Raw genomic sequence first — 19,724 nt, forward strand, 5'->3', positions numbered from 1 at the left:
GCAGGTTTTCAAGAAAACTTACTTTTGTAACATGTAATGTGTCTATATTATATGACCTAGATGACAGAATATCAATAGATAATTCATAAAATAAAATTGTAACTACCCGCCTTCTCATATTAAAATGGTCACCTTAACTGTGCAACAGCCACCACTGTTGTTTAAAATTCGAAGATAGTTGTAATAGTTTGTAGGTGAAACACTGTAAGTAGCCTTCTATAAAAGCGTAAGACTTTATACCTAGAACATGCTGACTTTTAAAACTACTCTTCCCATAATGCAGTTGTTGTTTGCTATGCAGCCACACATGAAATACTACTGTAGCCTCTAGTAAAACTTACGTGTCACATTTTAATCAAACTATGCCTTTGTACATGTTAGAAAGTACCAGAAGAAATATCAACAGTGAAATCTATTTAGGTAGGTAAGCTACAGCTAGCAGTTTTCATTTTCAGTATATTTTGCATAAAGTACTAGATATTTGGAGGCAAAGGCACTGAATTGGTAAAGAAAAAAAGCCCTAGCTTTGTAGGCGCAATATAGAGATACTGGTTTCATTAGATAGGCCATTTTGACACTATAAATTCACTTATTCCTTTGTAATTAAAGAACACTACACTTCCCGTTTAGAGTTGTTCCAATGTGATTCAAAGTAGTTTATTTATATACATTTATAAATATGGCTGCTAAGACATAATGGACACGATTTCACCATTAAGCTTTCAATTGTGATAACATGTCTAGACATAGTGACCATCAGCAAGGGCCCCAATCTTTAAACAAGAGTTATCTTTAAAGAAAAACTGGCACAGCAACATCAATCTTAACAAGCCACACTAGCTTTGGTCATGCTGTGCTCAGATAACATTCCTGAACCTCTACAGCCAAGCATTAGACAGATCTCACTCCAACATTATACAGAATAAATGCAGTAAAATATCTGATGCCATGTCTCCAAAAACTCAAAATTTAGATATTTGGCTGATTTTTGTTACAACTCGGAGTTACACAAATGTCTGAAGTCGGCACAAGTCATGCTGGAAAGGGGAAATGTCCCTGGAAAAAGGTTACCAGCCACCTGAGGCATGAGGAATTGGAGCGTACAAGTTGACAACTAGAGCAGGAGAAATGTGCCACCGAGCTACAAACAAAGCAACATTTCATTCACGATGGAATCATAACGTTAGCTTATTTAACTACACCAGCAAATCAAAAGCTAAAAGCTCTCCTTTACCAAAGCCTTCAAATGTCTAATTCAGGGTTTTGTAGATTTTGCAAGTTTCAATAATTTCTAAGTTTCTACCAGTGTTCAGTCTCTAGTCAATTGTTTTATGACAATTATGAACAAAAAAATAAATAAAACAACAACGATTTGTCCAAATGAATTGGCCACAATATGTTGAATAAGCTTGCAGACTTAATATTAGTTTCTCTTCTTCATGCATCTTGGCAACAGGTGGAGTTGTGCCAGAACTTTCTATTCTGCTGTGTATGAAACTGGAAAATAAACATAAGTCACTAACAGATACCTGCTAATTCTTCATTGTCTGTGGATTTCTACTTTGTGATAAATAAAATCTTCCATAAGGCCATGAAACATTAAAGTATTTATGTTTGTATTTTATGTTATGTTATTTATTTAGATATAAAGAAACAGCCTAGAACAGGTCGGAAGGATTTTAATTAATAACTCACATGATTATGTTTGAACAGTTTTTCACTCTCCACATAACAAGGCTTTAGGTGTGTAAAGTCAGTAGCCTGTGGATAAGTGTGTGTGAATGTCTGAGAAAGGGATCAAAGTTGAAGCAACAAGTTCCTGTCCAGACAGACTAGATGCCAAGAGAGAGAGGAAAATCAGAGTAAGTGAGAACAGAGAGAAACAGTCTGGACAGGCAGTGTATGGTGCAGAGAGCAGTGTTGGAGATTCTTAGTTATTTAAGGTATTTAATCTGGCCACAAAGACTTGGCCAGGAGTCTTGCTCCTGCTGAATGTGATGCAGAATGGCTCCAACAGTGGTGATTTGCTCTGAAAAGCTGGAATGTCAGAATGTGTCTCCACAGAACCACACCACAGAAAAGTCTCAGAGGCGTCAGAAAACAATAACAACATATTCTAAGTGTCATGATCATGTGAAATCATGAAAGTCAGTGGTATGACCTTTGCTTTAAAGTACTATCACATTCACCACCAGTTTCGATTATAACGTAATATTTAACCATCAGTTTGGGTAAAGAATCCAAAGATGTAACTGACAAGCTCAGGCACAAGACTGAAAATAGCCTTTAGAATTTTTTTTTTACTTTTGCCATTATCAATTATTGTGTATAGACTGATAAAATTAGAGATTTTGTTAATTTTTCTAATTAAATTTATACACAAAAAGTGCAAAAACTAAAGGGGTATAAATAATACACTGTGACTGTAGGTCAAAGGTCAAGTTACTATGACCCTAAAAACAAGTATGTTGCCATAACATAACACCGCAAATATCTGATGGTGTGAAATAATGAATAAGGGAAAATTATTGACTGCAATCATGTATATCAATCGTCTGGCTGGGATCGTCACATTGCCTAAAGCCATAGAACATTTATATACATAGGACTGTATATTTGACTAAGCAATTGCATTTGTCTTGTTTTTGTCTTTAAATAACAACTGATCTGTTTTTAGTGGTTACAGTAAAATGACATTGCAACTGTTTAAAGAGCATTCATTCATTCCTTCAGCTGATACATCTTCACTCAGTGTTTACACAAAGAATGAGTTCAACTGCATTTTGGATGCCACTTTATCTTAAATTGTTACCTTGGCAAAAGTTTTTCTTCGTTTTCTTTAGTTTGAAATAATTAAACATTTTGTGCGTCCAACATTTTTACAAACTCACTACTAAAGAACATACAAGGTCAAACTGCACATACTACCTCACGTCTTTCTGGAGTGGAAATGTCTGCATGAATATCTATGAGCCACATCAGTCTGGTCCCCGGCTGAGTGTGACACACCCATACATAACAGAGATAAGAGGGTTTAAGAGGGAGCACACTACCCATCAGTTACTGTACATATTTGTTATTTCCTGGTAGGGAGATCATGGCCCAGTAGAGTGGGCAATTGTTGTTAAATAATTGAGGAAATACACAAATTTGTGAATAAAGTAGTTGTGGTCACTAGTATAAGTGTAGCTTGGATTTAACATACAAATGCAACAATACAAAAACGGAAAAAGGAAAAAGCCCAATGTTAAAAGAGGTCAGAGTCCTCGGTGGAGTTTTTTTTGTAAACTTGGGTTCTGTTAACATTCAGTGTTTTCAAGAAGCACTGCGATTGAGGTATTGAATGCATTTTATTCCTCCTAAAACATTGGCATAGGTCATTTTAAAACTACATTGTTTACATCACATGTTGCTGTATAAATGGGCCTATAATGAAAATGAAAAAACATCTGTTTTCTTGGTCAAGTTCCAGTGGTGAATTAATAGTGTAAAAATCTGGTGCTTCACAGCCCCACTTTTGGGGGCTGTCAACCATTTTTGGCATAGTGTGCAAATTGCATCAATACAACTTTTGCAGTAATAACATTATGCACACTGTCCCAACCAGCTTTTTTTCTCCATAGAGAATCATTGCATTATTCTAGGAATCATAAACACCACAAATTAATTATTTTTGTTCTCAGATTTTTCTTATTATGGCCCACAATAGGGCTGAACAATACATTTTTAAATTGATATAGCAATTTAACAGGATTTGGATTTTTAAATTTCAATAACTGCATTTAATTTATTTTTAATGCTACAATAGTAAGAGAGGTGTTCCCACAGGCTTTACATGCAAAAACCCGTCTGCGGAGGAAGTGTGTGAGAGTGAATGAATAAAATTTAAGATGCAAAATTTTACTGCTGTGTTGCTGACTGTAGTGAACATGACCTCGGGATCGGCCAACCCCGGATGGCAAAAAGTAAAAGACTGCTCTAAGTGAAAGAGTAAAGTCACATCTGTGATTTGAATATATTTTGGTTTTGAATGAGAGAATGCACGGCAGGAACAAGCAGAGTATCAGTTGAAACGCATGTGTAGCTAAACCATGTGAGAACTTCACGTGAAATTAAGTTTAATTTAAAACAGTTTTTTTTAGTAGTTTATTGTTAAAGTTCACTGTCTTTGTTTTGGAGAACATTATGGTCACTTTGAGAAAGGGGATATGCTAGTCAGCTAGAACCTCAACATTTTTTCATGTTGTTGGTTGGCATTTCCATTATCTTATACAGTTTAAATCACAAAGCAAAATTGATCTTAAAAAAATGTCAATTCAATTATTTTCCAAAAACATCCAGCCCTAGTCACCATTAATTAGGAAAATATAGAAGAGATTTATTTTATCCCTATTTATGTACGCAAGGAACCAAGAGCCTTAAGTAGAGGAAGAAACTAATATCCAGTCTCTATGGGTCTAAAAACACGCATGCAGATGATTTATATTTGGAAGAATGCTTATTTTTTATCCACACCTTTAAATTAATGCCTTGTTATCCTACTGGAATACCAGTTACCATATTTTAACATGCTGTAGGTGTAAGTACACACTAACCAGAAACAGAAAATGAAATACATTTTAATATGTTTTATGTACATACTTTTCAATCAGTATAGTAAGGACCACAGAGTAGGGCTAGGCAACATATTTAATTTTAAATTTGTTTTTTAATTCTAAAGTGCCTGCAATACAACTTTAAGATTATCTACCGTCACTCAAATGGCAGCAGCAGCTGTTCTCTGGAGTTATGGCAATAATGTGAGATGTCAGAATTTCTTTGGACACTCCTGCAAATGTGAGGTTTTCTAGTCAACAAGCTGGTATATTGTAGGATATATTGTACAGACATTTAAAGTATGAAGTCTTTTAAGGCAGAAAGAACAGTTATTAACTGTTTGGGTGTATCATTCTGTGCTTTAGAACAGGAGAAATTGCTTAATAAAAAATACTTCCCATGATGTAAATTACAGTAGTATTCTATTTCCAGTTGCAAACTCAATCTCTAAACTCTAATTGACACCTTCTCTCTTCTTTTGTCTATGAAGAGCTTGTTTCAATGTTAGTTGTGAGTCTCAGCAGTAATATTACCACTACTTTTTAGATCTGACCCATGGACTGTATATGGTGTGACCTCTAACCTTACAGTGATACTGTAGACCCACAACCAAGGAAAGTCAGACCATAAAAAGCTCACGTTCCAAAGCAAAGCATAATTTAAAGCAATGAGTCACATCATCAGTACTATACACGTAATCTTGCTTTCTGATTAATGGTAAGTAGGAAGACAAGAAGTATAAGAGTACAGCATTTTGCTACAGTGTAAAACATTGAAAACATTTAAATAAGACTCGCTGACTGACCAACGGACAAGTACATGTTCCCATCTTAGTTTCTTGTGGGTCAAATGGTAACTGATAAGAAGAAAGGACAAAAGGGAAAAATAATGTGCATCTCTGGTCTGTTTCATCAGATTTAAATATCATATCATTAAATATCAGAGTAGGTTAAGATTCAAATGCATGGAAATCATTCTGGATTAACACAGAAAGAAAAGCAAAGTCTAAAATAAATCAGGCTCCTAAATTGAGTCCAGTACTGAAACATTAAATGCATGTCTTTTTAAACAAAACTGTCACCAGGATGTTAGCTATCTTAGCTTAGCATTGTTTAATTTACACATTAATAAAAAAGGTTAATGACTTGAGGTTATACTGTAAATACTGTAAACTGAAAGGCTCTTTGATCAGGAAGGATCAGAAGCCAGGTTTAGAGCTCTGACACTGACATACAGTGATCAGCTTGATGAGAGGCATCAAATACCTAGGGATGACCAATGTTGACTGTTGGGTCAGTTCATGTCACCTCACATCACATTTTACTGAACCAAAAAGTGGCACCTGAACTCAGTACAAAGACTACAGCCAATGGACATCAGGTATGTTTTTGTGCCTTTCTGAGAGGAAATCATTTCACATACCAGCTGTAGTAATTTATTTATTTTTTGCCCTTTCAGCTTATCCTGTGAGTTCAGGGTGGCCACAGCAGATCATTTGTCCGCAGGTTGATTTGGTACCATTTTTTGCCCTTCCTAACGCAACCCTTTACAATTTGCTCTCTTTGGTTGTGGGTCTTCAGAATCACTGTCAGGTTGAAAGTCAGACGATATACAGTCCATGAGGGTTCAGTGTTTTGCCCAGAGAGACTTCAACATGTGGTCTGGAAGGGGGGCGTGACACCGCAACTACTAAGCCAACAGATGGCTGATATTGGCCCAACCATAAACTTGACCCCAATATAATTTTTCTACTTAAACACCCTCATCCAGGTCTACCATCCCTTTTGCCCACTGGGTTTTGCCAAGGGACGGCACTTAACACTCTACACTACACAGCCAAGACCCCAAGCAAAGACTGAGTGAATTACGGGCCACTTCATACATTCTCTGTGTCAACCATTGGATCCATGAACTACATTCTGTCACCTCATGAGTGTGTGCGGATGGGGGATTATTCACTAGTCCAACTGCAGCAAAACTTTAGTGAGAACTGCCCGCGGTGCCTGTACATCAAATATGCCTGTGCTACACAAGTACACTGCTAGGTCATTTCATTAATTAAAAAAAAAAAAAACTTATGTACGGTTTATTCCACATCCTTGGGTCTATTCTTGTGAAGCAGTTGTTCAGTCAAATAGAACATATACAACACAGGAGTGCTTCTTATTGCTCTAATGTCCAGGCTGCCATCATTTTTTAGTGCACATGTGGAGAACATGTCCATGTAATATTAACAGAAGTACACGTGTCTGAAGTGCAAGTATGTGTCAGAGGGCAAGCAGAAACTGAATTGGTGTTAGAACTCTGTAGACTTAGATAAAAACCATCTTCTAAATGAGTAAATGTAAATGCAAGCAAGTAAAATGAATTTACAAAATGAAAAACTATTAAAACTATTAAAAGTAATAAGCGCAATGAAATACGCCCCAAAGCCTTATTAAATAGAGCATAAGATCATTCCGAGATGTGAACATCACTTATTTATCACAGCCAGTGGCAAAAGCTTACAAAGGCTTCTGCCTTTGCTATTCTCGTGTGCACAAGCAGGAGTCCCATGACAGCAACATAGCCACAAGGGAATTGAAAACTTAAGTCACTACTGTCCAGTATTTTATCAGATCTCTGGGAAATTCTGACATATTCATTAACAATAACATGATACTGACAGGAACATATGAATACGAAAAAATAAAAAAGGTTGGTGAACCCCCCCCCCACCCCACCACACTTCTCCCCCTTCCACCTTAATCTCTGTCTTAATGAGTCCAAGAGGAGAACCTGGATTTTCAGGACTAAATATGAGCTTAAGACAACAAATGTTAGTCAGGCTTTAACCTTACAAAACAGACTACAGTAGCTTTGGCTTGAATGCCATATGTTCAGTTGAACTGGGATAGGCTCTATTTGGTGCATGTGAGCCCTGAAATCAAACCCTGAGTCCTCTCAGTACTAACACTTGTCGTACATGTCTGAAACAGGGCTAGGCCTACTAATTTTGAGCAGTTGTGACATTATATCCTACATGTTATATCCACATGAAACAGCAACTGCAGTGCACAATTACATAAGTATAACGGCATCCTGAATATAACAGCCAACCACTTGTTTGCCAGGGCCAAATATCAAATATCTGCACCTGGAGATACACTGGCTCAGCAGTAAATTCTTACTTTTACATATATATTATTGATATTATAACGAACGAGAAAAACTTTACCGTCTTGATAACCCAGCACTTGCTGGTGGTTATTTTATAGCTCTGAATGGTAAATACACTTAATGATAGTTAAGATAAAATTTAAAACCTCAACTTAGAGTGGGATTCAGCCCCTTGTTTTCCCATATACTAAAGAAGTATAGGATTTTGTAGGGTTTTAAGGATTAGAGCTGTGGACCACCAGTGGACAATAGGTTAGCCTGGTCAAACTGACCACAGGGCTCTATGTTTCTAGCCATCAGAACCAAACCAATACAATTTTTGTTGGAAAAACAGGAACGATGCAGGTATTGTGAATACAACCTGTCCCTCATGGCAACAAATACTGGTCCTAAAAACAACCTTTGGAAAAACCTCTGACATACTAGAGCTTAACTTGCCCCTTCTCATCTGACAGAAGACCCTCTGGTCAGCCAGTGACGATCAGGCCCCTGGTGTATTTTTGTCTTTCTGTCTCTCCCTCTAGACTGAGACCCCTTTTAAGTCGACCACTTATTCCAGGAAGTGACAGCCTGTGCAACGGCTTGTCTTATTTGGCCCCCTGGGCACCAAGGTACAGATAAGTAGGTAACGTCTACATGAAATGTGGGATTAACATCTCAAGGATCGGTGGCATGACAGCAGGAAAGAAAAAACCCCAACCTTATACAATTGTCTAATATTTCATTAGGTTACAATTTCCAAAGAATCAAACAATAAAATGAGACAGATGAGATGAACTGTGGCGTCACTCCAACACTAACAGACACAGTTAACGGCCACACAGAGTAATTACTGTAATTGGTCTTGTAATTGGGTCACAGGAGTTTTGATGCCACTTTATAAACTTTAGCAGGCCAGGGAACTAAACATTATTTGCATGTGAGGACGAGTAAAACAAGCACTCTAACTTACTTGTGTCCCCTTACCTTCAAAGTTAGGGTCCCCATAGTGGTAGTAACTAGATAGCTATTGTTAGTACTATGTTAAAGGCAAAACCAGTGCTTCAATCCAATATTTCCACAACATTTCCAATTATTCCAGTGACAACCTTTGACAGACAGCCACCACTTTCATGTTAACCACTATACCAAAAAAATAAAACAAAGAAAAGTCATGTTACATGCGTGATATGGAAATGCTTACATCCTACCACCTATTTTTTTCGTTTGCCTTTGTGTGCGGGCTTCGCATTAAAATACATTTATTCCTGTTGCCAATGTACTTCCAACCAGTATTACTTATTAACCCCCTAACATTTATTTTTCTATATGTCATCCTCTTTATAATGTTTTTTTTTTTTTTTTTTTGGGGGGGGGGGAAATCATAGTTCTTCGGTTTACCATGACACACACCATGTCTGTGACTGAAAGTGGTGCAAGACTAGAGCTGAGTAGGTGGCAACTAATTACTGTTTCAAAGAGGATGGTTTCTGTGTCTTCACTAACACAGTCCATGGGCTGGCGCTGAAGGCCATGAGAAAATTTGGGGGCTGCACTGCCCACTCTACCACCACTGTAGTTCCAGGCCTGCCTGTTAGGAAGCGTTGTGACTTGTGCTGCATACACACAATATGTGTTTAAGGACATTACAGAGTATAGGTCACCTGTGTGTCACCCAGCTCAAACCTGAAGAAAGCCTGGTAAAACAGTACATTTCAATCATGCAAATGTTTTAAGTAAAAAGAAATACACTGGCATTTTTTGTCACAAGTATGAAAAGAAGAAAACAAAAGAAATTAAAAAAAAAAAACTTGCTCTCTCTGGGTCTTTATTCACATGTCTTTCCAGTAACATCCTCTGTTCTAACACCTGGTAGTGTATCAAATCACCTATTATGGGCTGGCATATTGTGACATCATCTCCTTCACTTCCTCGTGTATTAGTCATGGAGCACTTTGCTTCAGAAAGTCATAGTGTCTTCATTTAATGCATCCGACAATTTCCTCTTTATTTCGGTCACTGACATATGCTATAATAACATTTGCTTATTGTTTTGGTGGGACTAATGACCAATTTCACCACAATATTTTAATGGGGGCAAGCACAATCTGTGGAGATTACAGTTTAAACAAGTTTTGCATATGATTGTTGTGATGAAATTTAAGAGAGCTGTTCAGTTTTCCCCCTAAAGTTAGCACTGGAAGCTTCATTGGACCTAATCATAGAGCAGCATACAGAAAGCTGAGGTTTTCAAATAGGCTAAAATGACCATTTCAATCATTTTCAGACACTAAAACCAACAAGGAATTAATGCTACTTGTGTTTAGTATGTGTCTGCATCCTGGATTAGATAGATCCTTTGTGTCATAAACCTACATTATTGTCCGAAAAGTATTAAAAAACACATCAGCCAGACTCTAATAGACAGTCAGGGACACGTTTTTCTATTCCACAACAACTGCTCAAGATATTTTTATAGTGTTTCCGTCCAAATGCTCTTAGTAGCCAAAAGAGATCTCCGCCGGAAATGGTATAACAGTCTGAAATAGCAGATCTTCAGTGGAGATCTGCTATTTCAGACTATTGTACAAACCTAAAGCAATTAGGAACATTTAGGAAAACATTGATAAAAATATCTTAAACAAGCGTTTTCCTTTTTCGCTTGAGTTTCCGTATGGTGATTGATAAAAAAATAAATATTTCGAAAGATGACGGAAGTTATCCCTTCATTTTTTTCCCCTGAATATTACAAACTAAAGCCAACGGAACTTTATAAAGTTTTGCTATCATGTTTCATTGAGTCCTCTGAGGTTTGCAAAAATAACAAAAAGGAAGATCAAGACAACTGACAAAAAGATTTAAACTTAAAAGTTAAATTATGCAGTGCTAACCAATAGGAATTTGAATGTAGTTCCAAGAGTAGTTATAGTGTGAAACCTGTAGCAACTTGGTACCACAAGCCTTTGTTCTGCTGACCTCTGTTTAAAACATTTCATCATTTAGCAAAGATTAATCTAAGTGCTGGACCTCTGACCAGTTAGTCCTTTATATTGACCAGTACTCAGTACAACGGGGACTCTAAGCTACTTGCAATATTTGCTCTACTTAACACTTATTCACGTGAAATCCACAATCCATAAATACAGCGTGAATGGAGCCATTAAAACACATTCACTCGAGAACGAATAGTTCCTTTGCAGCTCTCCATCCTAAAGCCCAGGAGCAGCAAATAGGCTGATATTCTGCTTCTGCATGGCTGGCACAAACTTCATCTCACTACTGAAACATGAGTCCACACCTTCTGCAGATTCTAAGATGAGACGGGGCTTTCTGCCTGACTGGATTTCAGGTCTCCGAGGACATGAAGCCTGCTGCTACACATATGAATCTAGTAAAAATGAGGGGGGGGAAACACACCCATTTCATTAGTTCCACTTTGATAAAACCAGTGCAATCTGCAGTCCTGCAAGAAATCTCTCTAAACCAGTTTGAAAATTTAAGGAGAAACAATTCCAAGACTTGCGTTAGGGTGCATCAGTTTTAGCTTGATGTACCTAATAAACTGAGAAGTGTAAGTTCGTTTTGTTTGGTTGGTTTTTTTTACTTCAGGGCCTAATTGGGAGACATTTGTGTTTGCAGTTTGTAATATGTGGATCGTCTACATGAACAACTAGTGTCCGCTGTGAGATAAAGTCATGTCCCCACCTCTCTCCCTTTGTAGCGTACATAGTGGAGGTAAAATCAAACTTACATTTATTTTCATTTTTTGTAATATTTGTACATTAGAGCTCATTATGTGATAGTGAAGTGACCCAAGTTGAAAACCCACAAACCAACCATTACACTGTTGTCAGCAGGGTAATGTTTGTCAAAAAGCAACTAATACTAATGTGAGCTTACGCTCTCATCATATCGTCAAACCGCTTTTGTGCTGAGCACTCAACCTGTGTGGGGCCTGCCGCCTCACCTGTTGCACCTCTCCAATCCGTGCAGTCTGCCGCCCCGAGAAATTCCTCAACAGCAGCGAAGTCCAGCACCTTCAACCAAGAATTACCTCCGCACAAAAACTAAACACTTTTCCTGTCAGTGCGAGCTCAGTGTCATGTCTGAACCGTTTTAAAATAGCATTCCCGATAAGCGCTCGTTCGTACACACACGCTTTCGTGTGAAGTGCGGCTGTCAGCTACTCACCCCGGAAAGTCAGCCGAGGTACAAACACTGCGGGTCCCGCTCGAGTCTTCCAGCCCTCGTCCACAATATGCCCCTAACAGAAGCTACAAACTGTGCTCACAGGTCAGTGAACACATTCAGTTCTGAGCTTCTCTTTAGGCGACCTGCCCCTCACATGAAAGCTCCAAGTGTGACTGTCCATCCCCAAGCTCTGGGTCTTGACTCAAGTCCGACTACAGGAAGGGTCCACTTCCGGTTAGCGTGTTCAACAATAAAACTCAAAAAGCAGTAATGGAGAAAACTAATTGGTATTACTTTCAATGAGAAAGGTTCAAAGGTTATATCAAAGGCTTCCTTTTAGTTTCTCAGAAAAAACAATGGGACAAGTGTATAAAAAGATACAGAATACCAATTCTTTTTGTTTTGGTGGATTCAAAAGACCTAGGTAAGACATTAAATCGTAACCTGTTCAATTCCTACAGGAAAATAAGATAAGCTAGCTAACTGGCTAACAAGCTAATTCACATTTTCTCACTCCCCATTTTCTCACTCTACTCCGATATTTATTATTCATGCAGCCTTTATACAATACAGTCAAGTAGTTTCAATTTAATTTGCTATTTCGACTTTGAAATGCTACATATTGAAAGGTTATTATTTTCATTATTTTAAGATAACAAAAATAAAACATGGCAACGCATGCCGCAAATGTAGTCAAATTAACTGCACACGCTTGTCACAATGAGTTCATTTGGGTGAATCACTGCCCATAATTTCATCATTTAAACTAATAATTACTATTATACTTTGGAATCCCAGTTATATAGTTTTACATGTCTATTTTGTTTTGTATTAATTATAGACTGTAAGTAGTTCAACAATCATTTAAAAAAAATGTTTTAAGATCTCCTTTTATTTTGAAAGTACCTTTTTTTAATCATATCCGGTAGTGTAGTGCTTGTCTCTACATACCTTGACAGGAATAGATCCCGGTTGGAGCCTGAGCGTTAAATTTGAGTTTGGGTAAATTTCCACAGTCAAGTCTGTCAGCATTTACATTTTGATGTCATTCAATATTTTTAAAAAACGTCGTCCTTTATTTATATGAACCTCTCCAGATTGACAGTAGAAATTAACAGATGCTGGTGAAGTGAGTCTGTGGACTATCCTTCATGGCTCTATGTTAAATCCTAGTGTCAGCATTGAGGAATGAATTCAGTCCCATAATATCTCTGATGAAGCTTTTTTTGTCTGAATTCTTTTAAATATTTGTTACAACAAGTAATTATAATCATGTCTTCAAAGACTTCTATGTTATTTTGTTCAGTTTTATAAGTGATGTTGGTGTGCAAATAAAATGATGGGAGTTTGACCAGAAAGAGGCATCATCAGTATAAAACACTAAAGCTTGGGTCTTAATATACGGCACATAAATTCAAATAAACACTTGCATTCATGCTGCATCCTGCAGACAGGATCAAAGATGAAAGAAAAAATGGGCTTCGCTTTTTGAGTAGCCAAACCTTCTGCATTAAAATATCTACTAATCTAACTCTGGATGTGCAGAACAGGGTCCAATCTAACACACACTGCAGTTCTCTTAATTTTTTATTCTGCTTCTCATTTTGAACTTTCCAGCACAGACTCATCCCCTGACACCTTTTGTCCTGCTTTGCCCTCAAGTGGTGGAGAACCGCTATGACATCCTGGAGTAGCACAGGGACAGGGACAATGAGATGTGAGCGTCATTAGGAAAGCTCCCATCGTCCAAGCCCGATAGAAATATGGGAGGGTTGCGTCAGGAGGGGCATCCGGTTTAAAAACTGTGCCAAATTAACATGCGGACATTGACATTGACTGTGGCGACCCTGAACTCACGGGATAAGCCGAAAGGACAAAAAAAAAAAAAAAAAAAGTACAGCTCGGATAGACTCCAATCCCTAGCAACCCTGAAGAGGATAAGCACTTACAGATAAAGGATGGATGGACAATTAATCGTCATTAAGTTAAATTATTTATTTGGATTTCTCATAAAAACTGTAAAGAGTAACAGAGTAACAAATGCACAGATACCAAATATTGTAATCTTAATCTGAATTTAAACATTCTTAAGAAATCCAATAATTATTCATTTTAGGTTTTATAAAGCTAATACTTTGTTAATGTGTAATGTGTGTTACAGCACCTATAAACCTTTCAGTGTGTCCCTGTATATATTTTACCTTTAGCGTTAAAAAGTGTAAGGAATATGGTGTAATCTTGCTGAACAATGAGAAAAGATCACTATCAATTGTTTTTGTCTGCTTGGAGTAATATTGCGTTTGTATTTGAATGCTTGGTGTCTGTCAATATGTTTCAATTTTCTAATAAGAATCGTGGATGCGACCTGCACAAACCACCACCTGTGAAGTAGTTACCAGTAATAGAAAGGATTCCCACTTCAGCATTCATCAACAATAAGGTTGGTTAAGCGCTTTACCATGTTGATCCCATTCACCCAACGATGGTTGTGGCTGCCATCCATGGCGCTTACCTGACCCACCGGGAGCAAGTCGGAGTTCGGTGTCTTGCCCAATGACACTTCGGCATGTACCTGGGACTGGGGAACGGGGATTGACTGGGGAACTGGGGAACGGGGACTGCCTTACCAACTGAGATACAGCCGCCCATGGTTTAATTGTTGACTCACACAGTAATACTGCACAAATGAGTATTTCCTAAAGAGCTTTACTTGAAGCATTGCTTAGGAACTGAAAAAATATTGGAAATAACTGCATGAGATCCAGTTTTTACAGATTGGTTTGTTGGTATCATATCTAAGACACATCATTTTTTTGTTTGTACAAGTGAAATAGAGGATATAATTACATTTTTACTGTAAGCACTGTATTGTAGCTGTGTAAAATATTGAGGTCATTTTAATTTTATGCCGACTTAAACAAATAAAAATAAATAAATTGCTAGATATGATAGCTTGAAGTTTGTTGGTTGAACGGTGACAAACAAGCCCTCTGTTTTTTTCTGATAGGATAATTTCAACATGAACGGAAAGATGAATGTACTGCAGCCAAAGTGCAGAGGTGAAAAGAGTGTCAAGAACTCTCGACCGATGATCTTGTCACAAATTTCCATCTCCGAAAACCTAAAAGCATTTCAGCTTCACTGGGCAAACTATCCTGACACCTGTCTGTAGGGGCCTGCAGAGAAGCCAACCAGGGCTCAGGCTCAGTCAGCATATTCTGCTCCCATATGATGCCTTCCATCAAGAATACGCCCATGTCTCCTATAAGTAAGTACTTTTTTCTACTCTGCCTTCTTAGTGATTGCCTTATGGTAAAATGAGAAAACTGTATCTGAGAGATCTATTGACCCAATATACAGGTGCTCTGAGAGATTTTAGGCTGCACCTGACCAAATATGAGCAGAAAGAAATCAGGAACTACAAACAGGCGTGGTACCTGGGAAATCCTTCCAAGAAGTGTAACTCTGGTTATGACAAGAGGAAGGATTTTACAATGCAGAAAGTTTTTATAGTACAGACATATTTTAGACCAATGCTTAAATCATATGTAATGGAGCAGTGTTTCATTTTCCATGTACTGTAACTGAGGGGGGAAATATGTCACGTTATCCAGCTTGATGTTTAAACTGTGTTTAGAAGTTTATTGCAAACCTTTTATTCTGCTGTTTGGGTTTTAAATAAAACTTAGTCCTCTGAAGCATTGTTCATTGTGTATAATAATATTAGTTCAGATCAAATTTGTTTTAAATTATGCTATACAATAATCCCTTAATGCACAGATTATCAATGACCATTTGGCCTACTGCTTGATATACTGTTAAGTGTTTGGGGAAGGCAAGTGTGGACAGGTTCTCAAATGTATGGACCACAAGATCATGGAGCCGATGGCCATCAAGGTAATTCGAAGTAAAGACAGGTGATTTGTATAAATGCTGTAATATTGTAAAGGTTGAGAGTTGTCTGTATTGTGGCATACATATTGTTGTGCCCCTTTTAAAAGTTATGGAGAGCTTATTATTTTAGAAAGGAGTCATACAAAGCTAAGTCTTAAAAGAGACAGACCACCGTGGTTTCAACAAGAAAAACGTGCCATGGATGTCGTCGAGTGTCTGCTTAAAAAGAATAGCATCAGCCATGGTGACCAGAAACAGGTATGATCTATTAATTTAAAGAGAATCTTGCATAGCAACTGTGTCAAATATTTCAGTCACATAGATTCTTGAGTCACACAGAATCCACAGATTCTTTACTTGCACAACACAATGGTTTTTATTTTTAGAACATATAAAAATTGTAAAACAAATTGAGGTTTGACGCAAATAGAACAAAGACTAGTTCTATCATCGGAGTTAATGTGAACGGGTCTGCTAGTGAGATTTATGACTCTAAAATACTTTAAAATATATATAATATTTTAAATATTTTAAAGGCAAAGTGCAAAATATCACTAAAGCATAAACATTCACATTAAAGAGAGACAAAATGGCAACAAAGAGATACTTAATTAGCAAAAAGAAATATAAAATGACAAAGAGCTGAACACTGACTACAAAAAGATGTTAAAAGACTTTGAAGAGACACAAAATTTTTACAAAAAGACTCAGGTATAGAATAAGCCAAAGACTCAAAACACCTTGAAGGAACATACAACATGAAAACAGAAAAACTCAACATAACTATAAACATGTAAAACAACCACGAGTCAAAACTACAAAGAGAGTCAAAACAACTACCAAGCAACACAAACAAGCATTTTAAATGTCTGTCTGCGCCATAACTATTACTATTAAGTAATAGTAACAGTACCTGCATGTTACTTTCCAGGATACATACTAATCTACAAAAAGAGCAGAGAAATGCATACAGCAGTCAGAATCAAAAAGAATCAAAAAGATCAATGTAAAAATTTATAATAAAGAGACAAATTTCTTGTAGAATTCGTTTTTGCCAACATTTCGCAAAAAAAAAAATGCCATCTGATGGCATCCCATTGGATATTAAAGACAGAATGCAAAAGGAGCTGTTTGTACAAGAAGCTCAAAGAATCTCTTTTCATCCTTTTAGCTGCATTCATTTATTTTTGCCCGTTGTCATTTTCCATCCAGCCTGTGTCGGTCCTGCAAGCTTCTTGCCCCCAATACTTTTTCAATAAATAAAAAGGTAAAGCTAGAGGTCTCATAGGGGCACACATACTCTGTGGCAAGCTCCAATGCTTTACAGGAGGATGGACCTGAACAGTGACAAAATAAGACCTAAACAAGCAAAAGAGCAGTTTGTACAAATGTTTGTCGCAATGCAATTTTTTGTTTACTGTCCGTGTGTGAAATATAAACTAAAGTCTGGAATTTACCAAGTCTCTCTCTCTCTCTGTATATCTGTGTATCTATCTATCTATCTATACATACATACACACTGCCCCCCTGGGATTTGGCAAGATGGGTGTCACCACTTTTAGAAAACACAGACAATAACAAAGGCAAAAATGAAAGGAAAGGTAGTTTACTGATAATATTGTGTACTGGTGAGTATATGGGGCCACAGGAGGTGGACACACTTATGGGGAGTCAGAACACGGGTCATGATGAGGGAGTCTGGGAAGGAGAGAGGACAAGACAGGTAAGTAATAAGGCACACTGAGAAACTACTAAACGGAGATTTTACGGTAAGGAAATGGTCATCTGAGGTGGTCAGTTACTGGAGGACTGGAGGAGTAGAAGGAGAGTTGTGGAGAACACGTGGACGTATAAGACATCCACGTAACAACACACTTAAGACACAAAGTGTAACAGGATACAAAGTAATAAAAACTGAAAGTAACAACTGAAAGAGTCCGTGAGAAAACATCCACGGGCCGCAAAGGAGTTGAGCGATACCCAAACAAACGAGAGACCAGTTGGAGATAGGAAGTCCAAATAAAAGTCACTTACTGCTGACGCAGAAGTGCAGAGTAGAGTCACAGATTCAGAGGCCAGATGGAAACAAAGGCTCTAGAAGAAGGTTATGGCAATGCAGCACAGGCAGGCAAAAACTCGGAAAAACTAACTCAGAGGCAGGGATCAGCGGCCAGCTAGATTCTCGGGAGAACAGGAAGACGATCAGGCAGCGAGAAGCGGGTGAGAGGGACATTCAAACAAAGCGGCACAGGTGAGGCCTCTAATTAGGCAGAGCTGGTAGAGAGAGTGACACCAGAGCGGAGGGGAGAGATAAGAAAGGTTTCCAGGGCAACACAGATCAGCGTCAACACCGTGACCTATATGGGCGTTAAGCTTGGCATTATCCAAACCGATTCAGTCTGGTTTAGAGGGGTAAGAAAAGCACAGGGGTAAATAAAAGTTAAATGAATGTGTTTGCTGTCTTATTGTCAGACTGTCCACCTGATTTTATTCATTGCTTTGCTCATCAAAAGTAATTTGAGTGGGAAAAAAACACCACAAGCAATTGAATATTAGTCAATTATCTAGTTTCCTTTTCTAAAAAGTGCATTAGATGCTTCCACTCATCTTGAGACTACTATTAGATGGCCTTCTTTTGACATACCTCAATCCATCTCCATTGTTTTTTATTTAGCCAGTACTGTGCTGAAGTTGTTTTCTATACTGAGCAAAGCTTGTTCTTCTAACCAAAGAGTGACGGCCAAAATTTGTGCATCACACTATTAGGAGACACAGGATGAACTTTAAATATATAGGAATTTGTTTTACCAGCTCTCTTTTTGATTGATGTTGTAACAGCCTAATTTAATCTGGTGGTTTCATACTGTTGTTAATATAATTAATTATTTAATTATAATATACATTTTATGGCAAATTGTTCACAGAGATCTTTGAAATACATGAATTGTGCATGCATTGCACTTAGCCAACAGGTACCACTGGTTCCAGTTTCCACAAATTGTGCCAAAGTGCATACTTACAGACCTTAATCACATTCAGCATCCTTTTAAAGTTAATTACAAGTAAACTTGTGTTCTGATTAGTTTCTTAGCAAGGTCCAGTGATAAGCATGAAGACAAAGGCAAGAAGAAACGTGGACTCGAGGTTTACCGTCGTGATGTTTGAACTATGTTTTGTACTACGGGTCATTCAATGTGGCTTCAGAAGGAATCCGCCACTGCAACATTAAATGCAAGGAAGGATACACAATAACACCTTTGGTGGATTGCTTTTTGTTTTAAGAACTGTAATCTGTCCTACATTTTCATGTTGTGACTGTTGGTCTATAGTGAGAGAGAGAGAGAGAGAGAGAGCCTATACAAAACGTGGCCATCTACTGGTATAAAGATAAAAGTGCAACTAATCTTTTTTTTTACTAATCACAATCACATATAAGGCCTAATTTTCCATAGTTCATAAACAACATTAAAATTCATCCTAGTTGAATAAATTAAGTTACACAGTGCTTCAAATGTAATAAATGAACATGTGCAATGAATCAATGTTGATTCATGGCACAAGAGTGTGGGTGGAAACAGAAGAGCTGCACAAAAAACATTTCTGCTGTAGAAATTTGTAATATTTGTTCCCCTCAGAATAGCCAGATTTTTTTCGTCATTTCTGTTGTTTTTTTTTTTTGTTTTTTTTTGTTTCCTCATCTGAGCCTGAGGGGAAAAAAACTCTTACAGACAATATCTCAGTACAGCCTTTTGCAGCCCCTCTCCACATTAAGACACTTAATCTAAAAATAACAATTTAATTCAAATTATAATTATCAGGTTTTAAACATATTGTCATTAAAATGTCATGTAAGGGTTGGTAAGTGAGCTCCTTTGTTATCAGCTGCAGCATCTAAGTGATGCAAA

General features: G+C 37.5%; 1 protein-coding gene across 7 annotated transcripts in view; it reads right to left on the minus strand.

The window, feature by feature from the left end:
- mical2b (microtubule associated monooxygenase, calponin and LIM domain containing 2b) overlaps positions 1-12,120 on the minus strand; it is a 54,739-nt gene extending 42,619 nt beyond the window's left edge. For 2 of the 7 annotated variants that reach the window (XM_067500841.1, XM_067500838.1), the window contains exon 1: positions 11,926-12,118. The gene's annotated coding sequence lies outside the window, so the exon portion shown is untranslated. Of the gene's footprint in view, positions 1-11,032; positions 11,056-11,701; positions 11,855-11,925 lie in introns of those variants that run through there. The other 5 variants (XM_067500844.1, XM_067500843.1, XM_067500839.1 and 2 more) reach the window with 5 other exon arrangements.
- Between the last annotated feature and the right edge of the window lie 7,604 nt (positions 12,121-19,724).

Source organism: Channa argus, chromosome 4 (genome assembly GCF_033026475.1).
Source record: "Channa argus isolate prfri chromosome 4, Channa argus male v1.0, whole genome shotgun sequence".
Taxonomy (NCBI): Eukaryota; Metazoa; Chordata; class Actinopteri; order Anabantiformes; family Channidae; genus Channa; species Channa argus.